General features: G+C 36.3%; 1 long non-coding RNA gene across 3 annotated transcripts in view; it reads left to right on the forward strand.

Annotated features, from left to right (window-relative positions):
* The window catches only part of LOC125256821, a 28,794-nt gene extending 6,672 nt beyond the window's left edge, over positions 1-22,122 (forward strand). For 2 of the 3 annotated variants that reach the window (XR_007182199.1, XR_007182200.1), the window contains 4 exons: positions 3,524-3,673; positions 6,256-6,471; positions 7,134-7,373; positions 21,200-22,122. This is a non-coding gene — a long non-coding RNA (uncharacterized LOC125256821). The remainder of the gene's footprint in view (positions 1-3,523; positions 3,674-6,255; positions 6,472-7,133; positions 7,374-21,199) is intronic. The other variant, XR_007182201.1, reaches the window with a different exon arrangement.
* Positions 22,123-22,526: the final 404 nt, after the last annotated feature.

Below are 22,526 nucleotides of genomic sequence, written 5' to 3' on the forward strand. Positions count from 1 at the left end.
GTCCAAAATAAACTTTTTTGTAAATGGGTCATTGACAAATAAGGTTTTTAAAAGTGTAAAAAAAAAACATAATGGAGATATAATTAATTTTTTAAAGTTTTAAGTGTTAAATATGAGATTATGTGGTTTTTGTAATCAATTAACACTGCGTTTGTCATTTTTTACAAGATGGACAAAATGTGTCATTCGGTTTAACCAAAAATTCGGCTTTACTGAATGACACTTTTGGTATTTTCAAACAATGCTAACAGGCTGATATCTAGCAAAACATTTTATATTTAGTACAAGTTTTTTAAAATATTACAACATTTTCCATGTTTTATAGTGGTTGTACCGAATTACCTGATGTTTCGGGACATGCGTATGAAGTGAAAACATTACTTTTTCAAATGGTTAAAAGAGAGTTAGTTACTTTGCTTAGCTAGCAAAAGGACAATCAAATATTTTATATTTAGTACAAGTTTTTAAAATATTACAACATTTTCCATGTTTTATAGCGGTTGTACCGAATTACCTGATGTTTCGGGACATGCACATGAAGTGAAAACATTACTTTTTCAAATAGTTAAAAGAGAGTTAGTTACTTTGCTTAGCTAGCAAAAGGACAATCAAATATTTTATATTTAGTACAAGTTTTTAAAATATTACAACATTTTCCATGTTTTATAGCGGTTCGGGACATGCGTATGAGCAAGTGAAAACATGAATTTTTCAAATAGTTAAGAGAGAGTTAGTTGCTTTGCTTTACGTCCATGTGGTGTCTGAATGATGTCACATCCTGTCACATGATATTGACCGCATGAATTGATCTGAAATGGTCCCTTTATATTGGTTACTCCGAATGACATCAATGAAATTCATTTTTCTGGATGTTCTTTCTCTAACAAAGCAATGACTTCTACACATAATTTGAATACAATTTTGCACTATGTTGATATATGATGTTATAAAATCATTTATTATTATTATTATTATTATTATTAAGGCCTTAGGACAAAAAATGACCCTTTTTACTGTATTTTGATCAAATAAATGCAGCCTTACTGAACATAAAAGACTTCTTTTCCCAAAACAACAACAACAAAAACATTAAAAAAGACCCTAAGTTTTTGAATGGTATAATGTAAAAATATAAGAAATATAAATTTAATTTTATCCCTTTTGACAAGAGGGTTATTTAGCTTTTTTTTTTACGTTTTTTTTTTTTTCCCCTGATTTATCACAGCATTTTTTCTTTCATCAAATCAACTTCAAAAATTAATGTGATTCAGATAACATAATATTTTGAATTTCTGTTGATTAAACCAATCATCTTCATTGTATTAACTCAAATGTTTATTTTCAATAAACTCAACATTTTAAGGCAACCACAGGTAACTTACTTTTTTAAGTTAAACCAACTATTCTTTTTTACAGTGCTGAAACTCCTTTATGATGGTAACTTTTCTATTAAGAAATTCTTTAAATATAAGAATATAAGATAATTAATTGAATATAAGAATCATTTTCGAGTATTAAATTATCATTTTAACATTTACATTTAAATCATGTATCGTGTTAAAATATTTACTCACTGAACCTCATTTTTACTTTTTATGACAATTAATTTTTGGACTCTCGATTAGATCACTCCTCTGATGTGACAGTTCACCAGTTAAGAGATTTCAAATGAACTGTTGGCTTGGTCAATTAACACCCTGCCATGCAGACTGATCATCAGCACATTGGAGAGCTCCATAACTCACAGCGGTTATAAATTCCTTCTAGTCTTATTCCCGGCTCCTTGTTCTATGGCCCCTGTAGAGCTCGTCTCGGTGCCTTGTCCCTTGAGAACTAGAGAGAGACAGAAAGACAACTGGGAGGCTTTGAAACGTGCTTCTATTTATGCATTTCTAATGTGAGGAGGACAGAGCGAGAAAAGAGAGATGAAGAAGCAAAAAGAAAAGACAACTGACAAAATGCCACAACAAAACCAAAGAATGAAGACGTTTAAATGGCTTTGACCCTGTCAGAATGTTCCCTGCACACGTCTGAAAAGTTTTCATGAGCATTTTATGAGTCTGTAGTGATGGCAGGATTCATGTGCACTAAAAAAAACCCTTTAAGCCCGGTGTACTGTACAGTTTTATCTGTCCCTTATGTTGGTTGCTTGTCAGATTATACAGTATGACCCCGGGGAGATCGTGGGCAAAAGCCAAAGCAGATGTTTCAACATCAGTGCTCTTTAATGCCAGCCTGCATGATATATCTTAAGATTTTGGTCATGATTGACAGCACTGACTGGGCTTCAGTCACTTCAATTTCTGACATCCTCACTAGCTATACTCACTTTCCATCCATGTTTCTTATATGAATTTTGCGATAGTGAATAAAAAATGATGGGTGAAATCACCAAGATGTCAAAGTATATATATATAAAAAAAACTCTCTTGAAGTTCATACTGCAAGTATAGTGTGTAATATAGGACAACCAACATGTTGTAGAATTTTTCTAAAGCAGTGGCTTTGAATACAATGATCTTATCTTAAAAGAGGTTCTATTATGCTTTTTTTAAATGTTCATCTTTCTTTAGTGGCCGTTTACATGACACTGTTTTCATCTGAAAACAGACAACTTTGTATGCGTTTTGGCCGTTCATTTACACAACGGCATTTTGAGTGGCTGAAAATGCAATCTTTTGAAACGATGCAGTTATCGTCTACATGTAAACTACGAAAACGCGCATGCATATTGCGTGTTCAGTTTATAGGTGTTTTTTTTACAAAATGACATCGCCAACTACTGGCCTGGCAGCATAATACAACATTTTCAGTCATTTTCGTGGATCCGTGTGAACGGAAATTGTTTTAAAAACGTTGTCCTCTGTACGCAAAAAACACAAAGGGAAAACTTGTAAACGAACCCTTACGCTACATCCGAAATTGAATACTTCTCTACTATATAGTATGCGAAAAACAGTATGCGAACAGAGTAGTATGTCCAAATTCATAGTATTCGAAAAACAGAAGGCAAAAAGTACCCAGATGCAAACTACTTCCGGCGAGATTCTGAAATGTGCATACGATGGACACTTTGCTATCCCATGAAGCCACTAGAGAGGATTTGTGAATGGAGTGAAGGGACGTAAACTGACACTGGTAGGTAAAGAAACAGTAACAACATGGCAGATGTAGTACGTCAGGATTTCATTCATACTACACGCATTCATACTATATAGAACATACTTTTTCAACGGCCGTGAAGTAAAATTAAATTCAAATGTAGTACCTACTCAGACAGTACGCAAAATCCGACGCAGTGTGTAATGTTGTAAGCGGTAGGCCAATCACAACAGTCTGGGGCCAGATGAATCAGTGAATCTTTTCGGAAGGTGGAGTTTGGAGTTTTTTTTTTTAACATTAAATGATGTAAACATATTCTAGACCCATAAACAAAATTATGAACCTGCAAATGAGCATAATAGGACCCCTTTGCAAGCTTTAATGCTGAAATGGTCTCATGAATTTGTACCTTCCTTTACAGATACCGGCTGATATTCAGGTGGGGACTGTGAATTCCATCCTAAGCCGAGAGAAGCCTGCATACATTTCTGTCCTGTCTGAAAAATGCCTTGGCCACCTGTCTTCCCTCCTGAATTGCTGCTTGTCAGGTATAGCAAGCATGTTGGATGAGGTAATTGAGCATGAAGGTGGCTAACCAAAAAGGTACAAGCCCTTGCCATATTCATTGTCCATTTTCGCCTGTCCATACGCACCTGTTTATTCTCGCTTGTTCAGTCCCACCTGTTCATACTTAATTGTTCATTTTCAGCAGTTTACTCTCAACTTGCCCATACTCACTTGTTTGTTTTCAGCTATTTATGCCCAACTTGTCCATACTTGTTCATCCTCGGCTGTTTAAACTCGTCTGTTCATTCGCCCTTTCGCTATGCTCCACCCCCCTTGGTTACTGTTGCTAACTCTGACAAGCTTTACAGAATGTTCTAGAGGAATGCTGCTCAAAACAAAATGTTAAAATAATGTTTTATTTTTGGGCTTTGCGAAGTTGATTGGTTTGGTTTGGATTGGTTGATTGATTGAATGATTGATTGATTTTCCTCATTTTCTGCTGTTTAAACTTACCTGTAAATATTTGCCTCTGTTTACATGTCTATTTACAAGCATTCAACATTCCAGAACTCTATTACTGCAGTTCAACTCAAGGAACATTCTGGCAAGACATAAAAATCTCACTATATAACAGCTCTCAAGCGTCTGTGGGGGTCTGCTCTGCTCGCTAGACCTCTCAAGGCACTTCAGAAATCTCTGTATGATTGCCTCTTACAGCCATACCAGAGCTTATTTAATCAAACAAAACAGCCAGCCAAAAATAGACACCAAGGTCGAGCACACAAACTTCCACAGCTTCACTGGTGGAAACTCCACCGTCCCTTTGAATAAAACAACTTTCCTCTGAATGGCCGAGAGTAGATTACGGCAGACTTATGCCATCAAAACAGAGCAATATCGACCCATCAAAAATTCATGCAGGCTACTGTGATAAGCAGTGCATAAGCAGGGATTGATCCATCTATATTGGAAATGCAGTAGTCAGGAAGATGGCCTTTATCCATCTGTTAACACACTGAGGGGAAATACACTCAGGAAGTGTACATCACATTCTTCTAAACCAGGGTTTCATAAACATCTACCGGGTGTGTGACGGAACAGAAAGTGGTTGTTGGATTATCAGTACTCGGACGAGACATGGATGTGTGAAGAAGATAACGGAGAGGCTTTTATCCAGTGGCAATTCTAGGATTTCAGACTAAGGGGAGTTTAATCTCTTATTGGGTTATGAGATTGTGTTGGTAAAGGTATGGTTTTTGCTTAAAGTGTGAGAAGTTGCGGTTCAAAACTCTCTTAACTCAGAATTCAGTGTATATCAGTAGCAGAACAGATTTGGTTGTATTTTCATTTCACTACAGCAGAGAGCTGGCCGCCGTTGAGCGCTGTGGATGAGAGTATGATATATGAATACACTACTGGTCGAAATTTTGGAATAATTAAGTTATTAGCATATTAGAATGATTTCTGAAGGATCATGTGACACTGTAGACTGGAGTAATGATGCTGAAAATTTAGCTTTGCATCATAGGAATAAAATAGAAAAAATAGAAAACAGTTGCAATGATATTTTACAATATTTCTTTACTGTATAATCAAATAAATTCAGCCTTCCAGAGCATAAGAGACTTCATTGGAAAAAAACGGAATTATTCCAAAGTCAGTAGTTATTTTCCATCCACCTATTTTGGGATATCACATTAATATAAACTCTGGATGGAAATGGCAAGATGCGCATAAATTCTAAAAATGTGCATAAAAAAATTTATATGCGATGCGAAAACATGCATATGGAAACACTTTTACCGCGTTTACCGCTTTTACTCACTTTTACAGCGTTTATTGTATTTCATCTGCATGCTCTGAGGTACAAGTAATTTATTTTATATGAAAATTATTATGTGGCTTCTATTTCAGCAACTTCCATTTTTCTTAGTGATATTTAGCGCCGATTTATCAGGAAGTGGCGATTTTGTTCTCTTCGACTGGGTAGAAATAGTGCTTTATTCGCAAATGTGTTATGCGATATTTCAAATTTAAATTCGCACCTTTGGGTGGAAGCATATGTGTCTGATGCAGACAAGGGGTAAAATAGTTTAAATTTGTTCCTTATCTCCCTTGTAGATTTGCTTCAATGTTCTGCTAAGAAAAATTCTGCGGTGGCTGTTAAATACGGCCTATTTTAACCAAAAGCGTTTGATGTTTAGTATATAATATCGACCAATTGAAATTGGCTTTAGATCTGGAGTCAGATTTACTTTGGATTTCTGTTCACTGAGAATCTGCCAATCTGCCAAAGAAGTCTATATGGTGAGTGGTTTTTAAGCACACAGAAACAGTTGGAGTGCTTCTCTCGCAAGAGGCGACAGTGTCTCAGAGGGTCCATATTAGCGCTGTGAGCCATGACGTCCTAGCGTGGCCTCTGATACCGCTGAGGCTCCGTAGAGAGCTTATGCAGATCCTTTCCTGTAGCGCTGAAGGATGCTGGGAATCTCTCTCCTATCATCTCTCGGAAAAACAACCCTTCCGGCTTCTTTTTGTGGGATGATGCCGAGACTAATAAAGGCCTACCCAGATGTCCTGAGCTCAGTGCTCCACTAATCCTCTTTTCCCTCACTTTCTTCTCTTTCAATTCTCTCCTTCCATCAGTACGGAGTGTGTCCTGGTCAAAACTCATCCTGCATGCTGGGGGATCCCTGCCCGGGTTGAAGGGGGACACGTAAAAGGAGATTAGCTCTGTGATAATGCAGGGATTCGCACCTGGCTGTCTGGCCTGCAGCTGATTGCAAAGTCAATGGATTTACCTTTAGAAAGCTGCAGAAATCGATAAAATCAGTGGAGATTCGCACCATTTTAACAAAGCAGGTGAGCTTTAGTTATGTATGATTGCAGATTTATGAGATAAAGCTAAGAATTAATTTATTTTAAATGTAGAAAGGCATCACATGTATTTCACGGCACAAGCTGTACTTGTACAGATGTCCAGTATGGATGGGTATTTTTCTTTAAGTGACATTAAAGTCACCATAAAATCAAAATTGACAATTCTTTTCTTTTTTTAAATTCACGTACCCTCATACAATATGTACCCTCAAAATAACTTCCTCTCCCTCTTCTCTGATGATGTGTTTACTGGCTTGTGTTTACTACATTTTTTCTTGTTCATTAAGCCATTTAATTCAGATATATGTCACAATAGGGAAGAAAAAACTATCACGACTTTAGTTTTATGTCGAATTTAAGCTAATAAAACAAAAGGTATTTATTTCATCATACATTTTCTTATGAAACTACAACTGCTAGTACAGTATAATGTTTGTTTGCCACAGAAAAGCTAAAGGCTGTTTGATTGTTTCTGAATAATTTGCATAATATTTGCACAAAAAACATTAGAATTTTTTGACATTTTTGGGTGAACTATCCCTTCAACACAGTTGTTGTGCATTGATACACATGACATTGCTGTGAAAATACAGGCTTGACTCAGATGCAAACATTACTGTCACAATCTTTGTATTCTGTTGTAGGAAAGTGGCCTCCAAAACCTGAAAGCTTACCTCCTTGAAGGTGAGCAATGAGTGCAGTTCCAGAATAGGACAAATACTGCAGTCATATGTTTTCATACCTGGGTCTGTCAAACTGCTGGTTTGAGAGAAGACGGCATGACATGTGGATGTGCGTCAGATGAATTGCAGAGGCTAAACGAAAACCAGAATCACCTGCGTCAGGTGCAAAAAACACCCTGTCAGTCACTTCCGAATTAAAAGGTATTTGGTGAGTTTACAACAACAATGGATGAAATGTAATTATGTTTGACAGTTTGCTTGATGGAACATCGGAACCATAACTAAAATCTGTGTCCATCAGCTGTTTTTAGATGTGAAATTTTTTTCTTTTTAAACAGAATGCTTCAGGTGAATAATTTATCATGAAAATTCTTCACATTTGTCAAATGTGAAAAACTGCACTCAGTGCATTTTAATTTAAAAGAAATAATGAAGAGAAATATTTTATTCACTTATAGGAGGACAGCAAGAAAAGTTCATACGTGTGTGATTGATGTTTCCAAATTGCATTGAAGGGTTCATTCTTCTGGAAATACTTATTTACCCACTAACGTGTATACATCAGATGCATATAATATTATATAATAATTCATAATTTATTCATATATATATATATATATATATATATATATATATATATATATATATATATATATATATACTGTATATATTATAATAATTTTAAATATAAATAATGTCTTTAATACACAGGTAACCATCTAAAAAAATAAGCTTTCAGAATCAAATTAGTGCACTATCAAGCCTGATTGTGGTGTAGGCAAATTTTTGATAAAAAGTTTACTCTGTTGACAGGTGTTGTGTTGGTGATTAGAGAGATTATATATAAATTTATATATGTATTCAGTTCAAACCTGTATCCAATATTAATTCACATATCTGCTTTGCCCCAAAAAATGGCACCTCCGATCCTGAAATTTTTAGCAGTGAGGGAAAAATCTGAAAGCCATCCATCAGTTTGACAGATTATACTGAGGGTCTATTGTAACTTGCAACTGTAATTCCCACCCCTGTCCACTTGGTGGCGAGTGCACTCTTGCTGACTATCAAGTTAATGGTCAACGAATGACTTTTCTGAGTTACGTGTCAATGGCTGCGTCCGAAAACCTAGGTAGCTGTCTTGCTGCCTCGCTGTCTTATAAGAGAATGACTTGTACGGCAGCGTTTGTGCATGAAGGCACCTCACGAAATTGATTTCGGACAGACTTCTGAGGCAGCGTAACAGTTTAATGATCTACAGCAATATAGCGCGAGCTTTGGTAAGAGCTAAACAAATATTTAATTATTACAGTAGTAATTTCTCGATATAAATGATATCAAAATTGAAATATGTTGGTCAAAATCGTACATTTATACACTGAGCAGCAAACGCAACTTTCGGACGCCATCTTTATTTTTCTAGCTCAACTGTCACAGAATGGAAAGCACAGGATTGTGGGATATCAAAGGCAGCTAAGGATACATCCATGCTTCCTTCAAAAATCGATCTGAGGAAGGTATCTCATGAGACAGGAAGTGAAGCTAACATTGGATTCGGACGTGCCTTGATGCCTTCCTATCTTGAAATGTGTCCTCAGAAGGCAGCATTTTCCAGTTTTCGGACGCAGCCAATGTTTACAAGCTGTTTTATTTCCGTCTTTCCAAGGATGAAACACTGATTGAGCGATTACTTAAGAGACATGATACGGATTTCGGTAAGTTGTACTGTATATTTCAACGTATTTTCTTATGTTCATTTCGTTCTGTAATGTAACGTTAGTAGCTAAAGAAGAAGGGATGATCGCGTTCACTGTCGTTCTGCTCGCTTGTACTGAGGCACTGCGGTGATCTCTCGCGCCAGATAAAGAGCGCCAAAAGGGTATTTATTGTTTGAATTTTGTGATAAAATGGACAGAATTTGAAAGCTGAGACTTTGTTTCATATCAAAAGTAACAAAGCACAAAGCTTATTGTGATGTATTGGAAAAATTTCATCATGAAACCTGAAAAGTGACAGTGAAATATACATAATCTAGCCTAAATGCTTGTCCTGTAAATTCGTGAATAAAAATGAATTGTGAACAAAAACGCCTATTAAATAGCTTATTATCACTAAAATATAAAAATTAAAATGATGGGTAATAATAGAGTATGACAGAATTTTTACGACCCTGTCCATCAAAATGACGGACTGTGCAAAAGTCTAATAACGCGACCTCTGCTCTCTCTCTCTCTCTCTCTCTCTATATATATATATATATATATATAGAGAGAGAGAGAGAGAGAGAGAGAGAGAGAGAGAATGCCAGACAGTTGAATATTTTTAATAATGAACACAGGTGGTGATTTGAACGAATCAGTTGAGTGTTTGATTCCATGACTCACTACTTGTTTTGGTCTAGAATGAATCTTTTCAGAAAATGAATCAATGACTTATTCATAACAACAGTCATTAGCATGTGCTTGAATGAATCAGCATTTTTTAATTAGTAGGTTGAATGATATAAATAGTTAATTAGGTATTTTTGTCCTGAAACTGAATGACTAAACGGAACCGAATGTTGAATTGTACATCGGTTCCACAGTTATTAGCGTCCTTCTCGCAATACAAGTACCTATTCATATTCCTTTGAATTCCCCAGTCATTTCTAGGCTCCAGACATGGCCCATTTTATTGAGGATGAGTCCATTATTCAGGCTGACCTCTGAGGTTTCAAGCTCAAATTATGAGGCCCAATGGGGGGAGCCAAAATCCCCCAGCACCCCCTGGCCTGGGTTTACCCCCTCGCCTCCTAAAGAAAAATGAAATGCCTTAAGACTTGGCTCTAGCTTGGGAATAATAACATGAATGCAACTCAAGGGAGGGGGTAGAAATCCTGTTAAATGGGACATGTTGTGCACCTTCTTGGAGACAAAGACAAAATAAAAGCAAAACAAATCTATAATTGGCCCGTTACATGTTCTGAATTAATTACATACATCTAACGGCTAATGTTTGTCGTGTTTAAGCACTGAAATCCCCCAAGAGAAAAATTAAGTTGTGGGATTTCAAAGTTACTTTTTTCAGAACTCTCCATTCTTCAGAAAAACTTTGAGCTTAAGAGTATATTTCACATCTAACCCTATTTAGCAGTTTGCTATAATCCGAAGGCACATTTGTTCTATGAGCCACAAATAGAAAAAGGAAATGACCTACTTTCACTTAAATCATCTATTGTTTTCATTGCCACAAGAGTTAACATTCATGCACCACTCAGGCGGAAGTTTCAAAAGTTATAAAGAAATTAATTGAATCCCCACAAGACTCTTGTAATAGGACAGGTAAAGACTCTTCCCAGACTGTATTCCCAATGAAATATCATGTTTAAGATATATTTCTCACTGAGGTAGTCTGACACGCCACTTTGTCAAGCTCGACTACCTATTATGGCGAAGGCAAGCTTCTTTGTTCAAAGAGGATCCGGACATATCGCTCTTGAATTGCTGAAACTTAGAGGCTCGTTTCGTCTCTTTCTTTGAGTGCAACTTTTGAAAAAGAAGAATTGAAATGACTAAGATGATGGATTGCTGCTTTCAAATGTTTGTCATATTAAATTGAATTCCTCTCATAGTTGGCAGTATTGCTCTTTGTACGCGTCAGACTTGACTCAGTCTATTGTTAGGTTTCTTTTCATTGTGTTGTCTAACACAATGTGAAAGCAAAGTCTCTTTTTGATCACTTCTACGTGTGACAAACCAACACCACAATACCAGCAGAATGTTGCTTACAATCACAGATCTGAAACTGTCATGCTTTCCTGTTGTATACCTGTGTTTTTAATAAATCATTTTGACCACAGTTATATTTACAGTATTTTTGTCTATAGATATAGACTATATCTTAAATGAAGTTCTTATGCCGTTGGGAATTTTTTTTCTTTCTTATCACTGATGTTACATATTTGCAGATGGAGTAAGAAAAATTACCTTAATTAAAGATAATCAGCTTTAAAAAAAAAAAACCTTGTATCTTATTTATATTTTGAGAGAGGAGTAAACAAGAAAGAAATAGCTACTGAATGAAGCAGATTTGTTTTTATTTATTTATATTTTAATTAAAGGGATAGTTCACCCAAAAATGAAAATTCTGTCATCATTTACTCACCCTCACGTCGTTCCAAACCTGTAAGACTTTCGTTCATCTTTAGAACACAAATAAGGATATTTTTGATGAAATCTGAGAGCTTTCTGCCCCTCCATAGACAGCTACACAACTGACACTTTGAAGCTTCAAGAAGTTCATAAAGAGACTGTAAAACTAATCCATATGAATTGAGTGGTTTAGTCCAAATTTTCCGAAGAGACTTTATATGATGAACAAACTGAATTTATGCTTTGATCAGAACTTGCTTGACGCGTGAGAACAAACCTCTTGCAGAAGCTCAAATGTGCTCCGTAACACATGAGAATGAACCTCATTGGTTCTCGCATGATGTGTGAGGTGATCAATGTTTATATGTGAATAAAAGCCTAAATTCAAACCGTTCATCATATAAGGTGATTGTGTCTCTTCAGGACTAAACCACTCAATTCATAGATTATTTTTACAATCTCTTTATGAACTTTTTGAAGCTTGAGAGTGTCAGTTGCATAGCTGTCAATGGAGGGCCAAAAAGCTCTCAGATTTCATCAAAAAGATCCGTGTTCCGTAGATGATTGAAAGTCTTACGTGTTTGGAACAACATGAAGGGGAGTAATTAATGACAGAATTTTCATCCCTTTAAGTGTGTGCATGTAATTTACATATATGCTCAACATTTTTCTGCTGTGGGTCAGTAATTTCTTGCCCTCTGCAGCGTGTACCGGTGTGGTGTTAACGTAGCAGCTAGCATGCTTAGATCAGAGCCTAATGAACAGATTAGAGAGGACACTATGGGCCAATTAAAAGCAATGAGGATGTTTTGCTGACGTCGCAGTGTGGCAAGGTAATTAACACCACTGCCCTCTGACGCACCCCATGAGAAAAGCCCTGACACAGACACACACACCTCTAGAATGCTGTCTAAGGGGAAATGTATTGGACATACACTTTCACCTTTCCCACATTCTCTTGTTGATGTTTTTGAAACACACTAATGCACACAATTGAAATACTCCCATTGTTTGGCAGTATTGTAGTGCAATGCTTATTTTGAGTGCGTGTGATGGTTATCAGTGATGTACAGAGTGCAACAAAGTTTTCTTCCACCCCACCTCGAGATTTATGTTGTAAAAGCTTAAAAATACTGCTCATAAACGATAATGATCAGAGTTCAGCTAAATCCAGTTGTACTCATTATTTGTAGCTGACAAAACAACAGAATTTGGGTGTTGCCTCAGAGCAGCAGTATACATTGTCAGGAAATGCGCCTTTTTGTGGTGTCATTGAATGCAGTTGGGTTAGAAACATGTCCACAGCATATATATATATATATATATATATATATATTGGCTGTATGATTTACCTATAAAAAAATACAGTAAAAACAATATATTTTAAAATGTAATATATTTATACAAAGCTGAATTTTCAGCATCATTACTCCAGTCTTCAGTGTCACATGATCCTTCAGAAATCATTCTAATATGCTTATTTGGTGCACAGGAAACTTGATCCATTATTATACAAAGTAACAATTTAACATAATGACATTTTGTAATGAGTAATTTTGTTACCCTTGAAAGTGTTGTTCATGTGATGCGAACAAATAAAACTAAAAATCAAGCTGTCTCTCACACAGGTAATTTGACAGTCAGTTTGTGGTTATGAAATGCTGCCGTCCTACTGAAACACACATACCTCCCACACCAAAGACACACTATTCAGTGCATGATAAGAGAACATATTACTTCTTAACCACTTAATCAAGGCCTGGGGGCAACATAAAAGCACTTTAAGTCCCCTTATCTGCAATTTTGTTCGTAGAGAATCTGTACCCTAAAATAAATTTCCCTGAGATTTCCCCTTAAGCTCTCCAAGGGGGCTGCTGGCATTAAATTAAATAAAAATTGTCAAACTGCTTATTATGTACATACTGTAGACTAATTCCATTCTGAACTCTATATTGGGTGGGTAGATTTAACAGCAGCGCTTGGCATGGAGGCGTGCTTTCTCTGAACTCCTCAGAGTTCTGCTCACCATGGAGACCGACCACTTATTCCAGCTCACGGGTGTCAAATCACACGTTAATCCCTGAAACTGCTCGCTGCAAATTGCAGGGTAACGCAGGAAAACGATTTGGTCCTCTTATTGTTTTTAAAATGAAGCAAAGAGCGTGTTTATCGCCAATGTTGGATGGAATCTGATCATTCCTCGTTTGTTCTCCCACTTTTACAGCCCAGCGCCAAGGTCCAAGTCTCTATTTCCCCCACATTTATTTGGTTCCAGAATCTGTGGAAAGCTAAACTCCGTAATTTGCTTCATCCCAGTACCGCCCAGCTGCGATATTGACTTGCGGTTTTTCAATCGCGTGGTCGTAGATCACAATTACACCAAATCGTGTGAAGCCACCCTCAGCTATCAGAGTTCACTGCGTGGGATCTGGTTAAAAGACCACATATCTTGTTCTAACTTGTAGGCCTGTTGCCGGCCCTTTCGTCATATGCCTGCACAGAGAGAGAGAGAGAGAGGAGGGGCAAAAATGTGTTTGACTGTTTGATTAGTATTGGAAAACTCTGTGTGCATGTGTGCAAAGTCGATGACTTTTCGAACAGGGGAAGTCAAGTCTGGCTTAAATGCACCAGTGGCTCCCCATTCCCCTCTCTGTAGGTGCCCCATGCTTCTTTGTCAATTTAGCCAATTATATTTCCATTATTTAGCTTTTCATTCCCATTAATAAAATTGGCCAAGATTAATGAAGAAAACACCCATAGTGTAAATTATCCGTGACGAGCTCCGCTTTTTAGGGACTTGCACAAAATCTAGTTTGGCTAATTGTATTTCGTTGAGGGAAATACCTACGGCATGCATTTCAGAAGGGCAGATAAAGCACGTTCGTATGAGAAAGAACAGGTGAAGTCTTATAAGAATGGAGGGAGAAATAGAAAGCGTTTTATAAGAATGTCACTGTGATTTTGCTATGTTGTGAGCAAGAGGTTAGAGAGTCTCATCAGTGATTCAGCACGTATTACTCCTATTAACTACGGAGGGAAAGACAAAAACACATTTCTTTTCACCTTCTCTATAACCTCTGTGCATAATAAAGTCTTTAGCGGACCCGCTTCTTGAGTAAATTGAAGTGTATGAAGCTGATGAGACCAGATCGCTGTGGTCGGTTTTGAGTTGTGCTTCATAAATGCCAATTTTTATTTTGAACAGTTTCTGATGCAATCATCCTCAGAAATTTAGTGGATGGAGGGCAGTTTTTATTTTATGTTATTTTTATTTATTTTCTTTGGAATACCACACATAAAATGTCCCTTCATATCAGATATCATTGATGTAGGTGTCTTGAGAAATTGCACCTGTCTTTATGACAGTCCTAGGACCTGTAAACAGCAAAAAAAAAAAAAAAGGCATATTTATACTTATTCACTTTATGTGTAATGATGGATCCAGTTGCTATCATTCCATTTAAACTTGGCTGTATATCAACACAGAATGGCTATAAATTCCCATGCTATACTATTCATGTGTTGATTGTGGGCTCTCCAATTTCTGTATATGGACATCTGTTTGGGAAAAGTAAAGTTTACACTACCATCCAAAAGAAATGACTACTTTTATTCAGCTAGAATGCATTCAGTTGATGGCAGTAAAGACATATATAATATAACAAAAGATTTCTATTTCAAATTCAAATTTCTTTTGAATTTACTATTCATCAAAGAATCCTAAAGAATGTATCAAAAATATTAAGATGCACAACTGTTTCCAACATTGATAATAAGAAATGTTTCTTGAGCAGCAAATCAGAATATTACACTGTAAAACCTGATAAGTTACGGTAATTCAAACCATTTAAGGAAACTGATTGCTGTAAACCATTTAAGTTTTAAAACCAATAAGTATGAGTACTTTAAACTCATATATATTGAGTTAAAGTCACTTATATTTTAGTGTTGGTTTAGTCAATCTTTAGAGTAAACTCAACTTAAAGATTTTAAGTTTATTGTATTCATTCAGTTTGAATTCAGGTAACAAATCGAACGAAGTCTTAACAACTGTGTCGTAAATGTTTATGCCGTAAATTGTTTAAGTTCAAAGTAATAGTTAAACAAGACTAAGCGAAACCTAACATTGGCACCAAATGATGACAGAACAGGAGCAATGTAAAACTCAATAAGTTCAGAATACTCAAAACATTTAAGTAAACTAACTCATTTTGTTAAGTTAGTAGAACTTAAAATTTTTCTAACAAGTGGGGTGGGGCCAAGAGCCATGGAAGCGGAGCAAGGCCAGTTTGGTGCACAGGTGTCTCTCATTAATAGTCATGTCACTGGCATCGTTCTCAGCCTCACCCCACTCATCATAATGTTAATTGCATACAGTTCATTTACATAAACATCACATTCAGATCTTCATGGTTAAATGATAGAAAGCAAATAACACGTGCTATTATAACTACCAAAGAGACTATCAATATATACTTGCATGTGTACTTGAAACATACAGTATAAATGGTCTTAAAAGTTTTGCAGCCCATCCTCAACCTAACCACATTCACCACAGTGGAAACCCTACAAAACTAACATAACAGAACCCCCTGTAAATCCCAATATAACACAACATTAAACACTAACTTATGTCTTCCTATGTTAATCTTGTGCAAAAACTCACAAAAACGTATACAGTCTGACCCAAAGCATGCTGGGAATTAGAAATCTGCTGCAACTCAATCATATGAAGTTCAGCTTAATACAATCAAATTTTAAGTTCACACAACTTTTTCTATTTAGTACAATGAACTTTCATTATTATTTGAGTGAAACAAACTCATTTCATTTAATTAATTTCACTGATCAGTTTCACATGATTTCTGAAGGATCATGTAACATTTTAATATATATTAAAATAGAAAACCGTTGTTTTGAATGGTAATAATATTTCACAATATTACTGTTTTTACTATTTTGACCAAATAAATCTAAATTGCCTTGGTGAGCATAAGAGACTTATTTCAAAAACATTAAAAAAAATCTTTCCAACTCCAAACTTTTGGACGGTAGTGTGTACTTGGTTTTGTCATTGAATACTATCCATTAAGTAAGCAAGTGTAAGCACCCCGAAAGTGTCCGAGGCCACTTATTTTTAGCCAATCAGAAACATGAATCATTTTGCACTTTCTGGTTAGCTGACATGTTTTTGCATGGCAAAGGACAAAAAAAAAAAAAAAAAAATAGTGGAAATGACTGCAAAATGGCTGAAATTTTACTTCTAACTTTGAAAAGGACGGGGGCACTTTCTCTGAAAAAATGTGAAAATTTTGTACCTTTCTGAAGGTTAGTTAATGAGAACCACCTTTCTCCATGTTTCTGTGAGATGGTGTTGTACAGTAAGTGATGTGTGTGAATGTATGTTTGCTGATGTTTTAATGAGGTGTTGCCAAAGCAATACAGTAGGCACGGTTCCAGCACCCATACTGCAAATCTTGGATACAAGGAGCTCGAACTCTGTTGAACCGTCAGTGCAAATGAACCAATGTCATGTTTTGTTTACCATTTTTCTACCAAGGTCGATGTGCATTTTCATTGTTTTCTGAGAACTTTCATTTTCATTCTCCTTCTGAAATGGTTAGGTTATATATATCCAAACTTTCTAGCAGTCTCAAAGTTTTCCAGTCACAGATTTTAATTTTCCTACCCAATAAAACAATGCAGCGCAGTTCACCACAGGGCTCAAAACGCTCTCTCCACCTGTTCCTGCAGACGCTACATAAATCCATGTGTACACAGCACACAATACTGATTTCTCTCATTTTCTGCCTTTTCCTCTCTCCCTCTTTCTCTCGCTGTAAATCGAAGTAATACCTAGATCATTTCTAATTATTCCAGCAGATTGAATTGATGAGCAGACGCTCGTAGTAATGAAACTGCTGTAATAGACATATTTCTCTGAGCTAAAGAGCAAAAATTGTTCATATGTAATTATGTGTAGTGTGTTATGTGTAATGGAGCTTGAACATGGATGTAATGAGCTAATATATGAAGACATTTATTGTCAGGAGAGATGTGTGTATTGAAATCATAAGCAGGATTAGTTTTCCAAATGTTGTTTGAGTTGCAGTTATTAACAGGATGCCTGAGGTTTTATGTACTGATTCAGATGGTAATGAGATCTCTAGTTTTTAGGATGATCGGAGTGTTTGATGTTTGGATGTGGGCATTACGGAAGGTCAAGGATGCACGCGTCGCAAAACACATTGAAATAAACTTATGTATGTGCTATAATTCTAACATTGGGAAATATTGATTTACGTATACATATACCATCCAAAAGTTTGGGTCGGTTACTGAATAAAAATAGTAATTTCTTTCAATAAACATACACTAACTCCACACATTTGAACACTAGTGTATGTTGAATGGAAAGCAAGCAGTGTTTGAGCTATCAGTTGTTAACCAAGATGGATTTGGATGGGATTAAAAAAAAAAAAAAAAAAAAAATGTCTGTAACCCTATTCGGATGATAATTAATTTTACATGTGATGTAATTGCATCATTTACAGGCTCAGTTGGTGATTTTCTTGCCTTCTGAATCAGAAATGTTGATGTTTTTCTCCTACCACACAGGAAAAAATCCCTGGCCAAACCACCTATGTGTGTTTGAATCAACAGCAGGGTTGTGTGGTAATTTAATTCCTGTCCGAATCAGTCATCTCTGGATTACATGGAGCAGTTGGCCCAGAAGTGCTGTTAAAAATCTTTTTTGACTACTGCCGTAGGGCTGCTGTTTGACTCTTTTGAAGGTAATGGCCATTTGGGTATTTGGTACAAAGGACGCTTGTTTCAGAGAACTATTGCCACTTAGTGAAGCTTTCGGAGTGACAACCTCAGTTAAAAATTGGTGTAATTTCGTTATATTATTGTTTAGTTTTAATTTAGCAGCAGTGCATACATGCCATAGCCTGAATAAAGATATGTCACAACCTTATTGCAAATTAATTGCTGTTTGATTGATTTATAGGTAACACTTTATTTCAATTGTCCACTTTAGACATTCTACTAGCTATAACTTTGCAACTACATGTCAACTAACTCTCATTAGTTATTATTTTGTATAACTACATGTCAACTTCACCACTTGAACACTAACAGTCTACAATACTGTAATGAGAGTTAGTTGACATGTTGTTGCAACTCAAAGTTACTTATAGTTAGTAGAATGAACTTTAATGACATCCCATTCTTAATCAGTAGGGTTTAATATGGAGTTGGCCCACCCTTTACAGCCTAAACTCTTCTGGGAAGGCTTTCTACAAGGTTTAGGAGTGTGTTTAAGGGAATTTTTGACAATTTTTTAGAAGCGCAATTTGTGAGGTCAGGCACTGATGTTGGCGAGAAAGCCTGGCTCACAGTCTCCGCTCTAATTCATTCCAGAGGTGTCCTATCGGGTTGATGTCAGGACTCTGTGCGGGCCAGTCAAGTTCCTCCACACCAAACTCACTCATCCATGTCTTTATGGACCTTGCTTTGTGCACTGGTGCGCAGTCATGTTGGACCAGGAAGGGGCCATCCCCAAACTGTTCCCACAAAGTTGGGAGCATGAAATTGTCCAAAATGTCTTGGTATGCTGAAACATACACCATAATCCCCCCTCCACCAAACTTTACACTTGGCACAATGCAGTCAGGCAAGTCCTGTTCTCCTGGCAACTGCCAAACCTAGACTTGTCTATCGGATTGCCAGACAGAGAAGTGTGATTTGTCACTCCAGTGAACACGTCTCCACTGCTCTAGAGTCCAGTGGCGGCGTGCTTTACACCACTGCATCCGACACATTGCACTTGGTGATGTAAGGCTTGGATGCAACTGCTCGGCCATGGAAACCCATTCCATGAAGCTCTCTACACACTGTTCTTGAGCTAATCTGAAGGCCACACGAAGTTTGGAGGTCTGTTGCTATTGACTCTGCAGAAAGTTGGCGACTTCTGCGCACTGTGCGCCTCAGCATGCGCTGACCCCGCTCTGTGATTTTACGTGGCCTACCACTTTGTGGCTGAGTTCCTGTTGTTCCCAATTGCTTCCACTTTATGATACCACTAACAGTTGACCGTGGAATATTTAGTAGTGAGGAAATTTCATGAATGGACTTATTGCACAGATGGCAACCTATCACGGTACCACGCTTGAATTCACTGAGCTCCTGAGAGCGACCCATTCTTTCACAAATCTTTGTAGAAGCAGTCTGCATGCCTAGGTGCTTGATTTTATACACCTGTAGCCATGGAAGTGATTGGAACACCTGAATTCAATGATTTGGAGGGGTGTCCCAATATAGTGTACAATATAGTGTGTGTGTGTGTGTGTGTGTATATATATATATATATATATATATATATATATATATATATATATATATATAAAATGAGAAAGAGAGAAACACACACACATATAGTGAAATGTGAATCTACCTGAGCTCCTCGGGAAAGGATAGTTCTGTCAAAACAGGACTAGACCTGGTCTCTGTTTCTTGATATAACAAAAGCAGATATTTCATTTGGTAATATTTTGATATTAAAACAGAAGAAAAAAGTACCTGTGAAGATTCAATAAAAAAGAAGAAAAAAAAAAAAGTACAGCCAGAGACGGCTGAAGCTTTGAAATAAAAATAACGAAATCACATCAGTCTGTGAACTTGGGTTCTTCATCTCTGATTTTTCAGCGTCACTTTGTCTCATCTCTCTGTTCATTCGGTGTAATCTCTTGCTTTCTCTGTGTCTCTCTTTGTGAACTTTGCAGCTCAAAGAACTTTCATGTTGTTAAAATCACAGATGCTCAGTGTCACAACGTGACACCTTGATACAAACCCTTCAAACTCTTTATCTCACTCTCTTGCTTAAATTTATAAAAAAATAAATAAAATAAACACCTGCAGCTGCGGAGAAGTCCCAGAGCACTGGGCCACTGTAATATTTAAAGTCGTAACAAAGTTAGAGGGTGACATTTGGTGTCAAGAGACCCTTGGATAAAGAGGCTGTGATATTTTGGGGCCCTATATATGCCAGTAATTCCGTCAGTGTGTGGCTTTGCCAATAAGAGAGAGAAATTTGATATTTGATGATAAACGAAATGAGATTACTCAGGGCCCATAACTGAAGACTGTCAGAGAGAGATGGAGTGAGTGATTGCTCTCTTTTATGCATGAGTGCTGTTATTCCATCAGAGCTTTTCCTCTGGAAGGTCCCAACTGTTGGCTCTGTTACACAGAGGTCGTTTATTGCCTGATGTGCAAAGTGTCACCAAACAAGATTTATGTTACCAAATCATTATTGCCGGGATATTTTTGGAGCAAGATGGAGCGAAACAGTCATTTTTTTTATATGGGTGTTTCTTAACCTATACGGGCACTTTTATGTCCGAGGGATGATTTTTATTAAAACTAACAGATTTCAACTTTTTCTTTGTAACATGATGGCCAAATTAAAACTGTCTTGGAAATTGATTTATTTATTCGTTTATTTTTGCTACTTTTTAAATGATTTCTATGTGTGTGTTTTTATTGCTTTACCCTTGTCCCAGACCTCCACACTTTCAATCCTAAACTATGAAAATCTATCATAAAAAGATGAAAAATTAAAATTAAGAGTGACTAATGATTTATGTGTGTGTGTGTGTGTGTGTGTGTACATAATAAATATATACAGTACAAACACATATTATACAAACACAAACTTTTATTTTGTGACAGTAGCGTAATGTCATATTTTACATATTGTGAAACAAATATTATATCTGGTTGAAAGAAAAACATAGCTCATTTCAAACTAAAGTAATACTGAAGCCTGTTGTCACATGCAAATTACATGCCGCCACAACCGGCTCATTTTCTAACAGTACCTTTCTTGTTTTACAGAAACCTCTAAGCTGTTTCCCATGATTGCATGTTCTAACCATATTTGGATTTCATCTTGTTCATCCACCACCTATCTCTAGACTGACATCTGTTTTACACCCAGGTAATATCGGCAGGAAAATCATCAACTGTCACAACTGTACACACAAATACACACCAAATAGATTGCTCCCTGCCGTGGGGAGAGCTCGCTATGCCGTTATGACCAATTTTTTATGGCTGCCGCGCTCAGCCTGTGTGGCCTCCACTGTGCTCATAATTCACGCAAACACACTTACACACACACACACACCCACATCCCAGTCGCTCCAATCTGAAGCAGTAAATGTTACTGTCTAACATATGGGCGACATTGTGATGAAAATACTCTCTCTCCTTTATGCCCTCTCATACAATTACTCTTTTCTCTTCCCCACCATCATATGATCATGTTTTTTTCTCACAGGTTTGATCTGAAATCCCCAAATTATTCATTTGATGCATAAACACAATCCGTTTAGGTTATTTTTTGAGATTTTATTTTTAATTCTTTAGCACCCTTTAATATCGTAACATCAACGTAACATTAAATAATAGTTATGCTAATATACAAAGTGGATATCTATACAGTATTATTAAATCCAGTGTTTATTTTCATGCAATGCAAATATTTAAGTGCCTTATTAATTTCAAAACCTTGCACTGTTTCCACTGTTTTCATTCATTCATTCATTCACACTATAAAAATATGATCTCATTATATTTTGTTTCTTTGTTTGCATGGGCTTTTCTGAGTTGACTTACGCCCAAAAGTTGAGATAACTTCATTTTTTTATTTTTTTTATTTGCCAATTCAGATACATTGGATTGGATAAACTCTGTAAATATAAAATATAAATATAAAAAAATAAATAAATAAAGTTTAGTTTACTAATATATATATATATATATATATATATATTTTTTTTTTTTTTTTTTTTTTTTTACAGTGCATATGATATTTTTTTTATGTACAGGCATTTTGTATGTTTGTGTTGACATTTAAATCAAGGCCGTTATGCATTTATAATAGCTTCACACAGTTATAATGGGAGTATTAATAGCAGTATTAATGTCCTGGTAGCCAATACATTACTTGTGATATATATATATATATATATATATATATATATATATATATATATATATATATATATATGTTTACTTTTATTTGAATGGATACTTTGGCATTATGGTGAGTGATGCTGAATAGAAGGGACGGAGTGCCTTATGTCTCGCTTTCACTCAGACAATTAGGTCACTCGTGCCTGCCATTGTTTTCAGAAACAATACGCACTAACAGATAATT

The sequence above is a fragment of the Megalobrama amblycephala genome, linkage group LG21, assembly GCF_018812025.1.
Source record: "Megalobrama amblycephala isolate DHTTF-2021 linkage group LG21, ASM1881202v1, whole genome shotgun sequence".
In the NCBI taxonomy this organism is placed as follows: Eukaryota; Metazoa; Chordata; class Actinopteri; order Cypriniformes; family Xenocyprididae; genus Megalobrama; species Megalobrama amblycephala.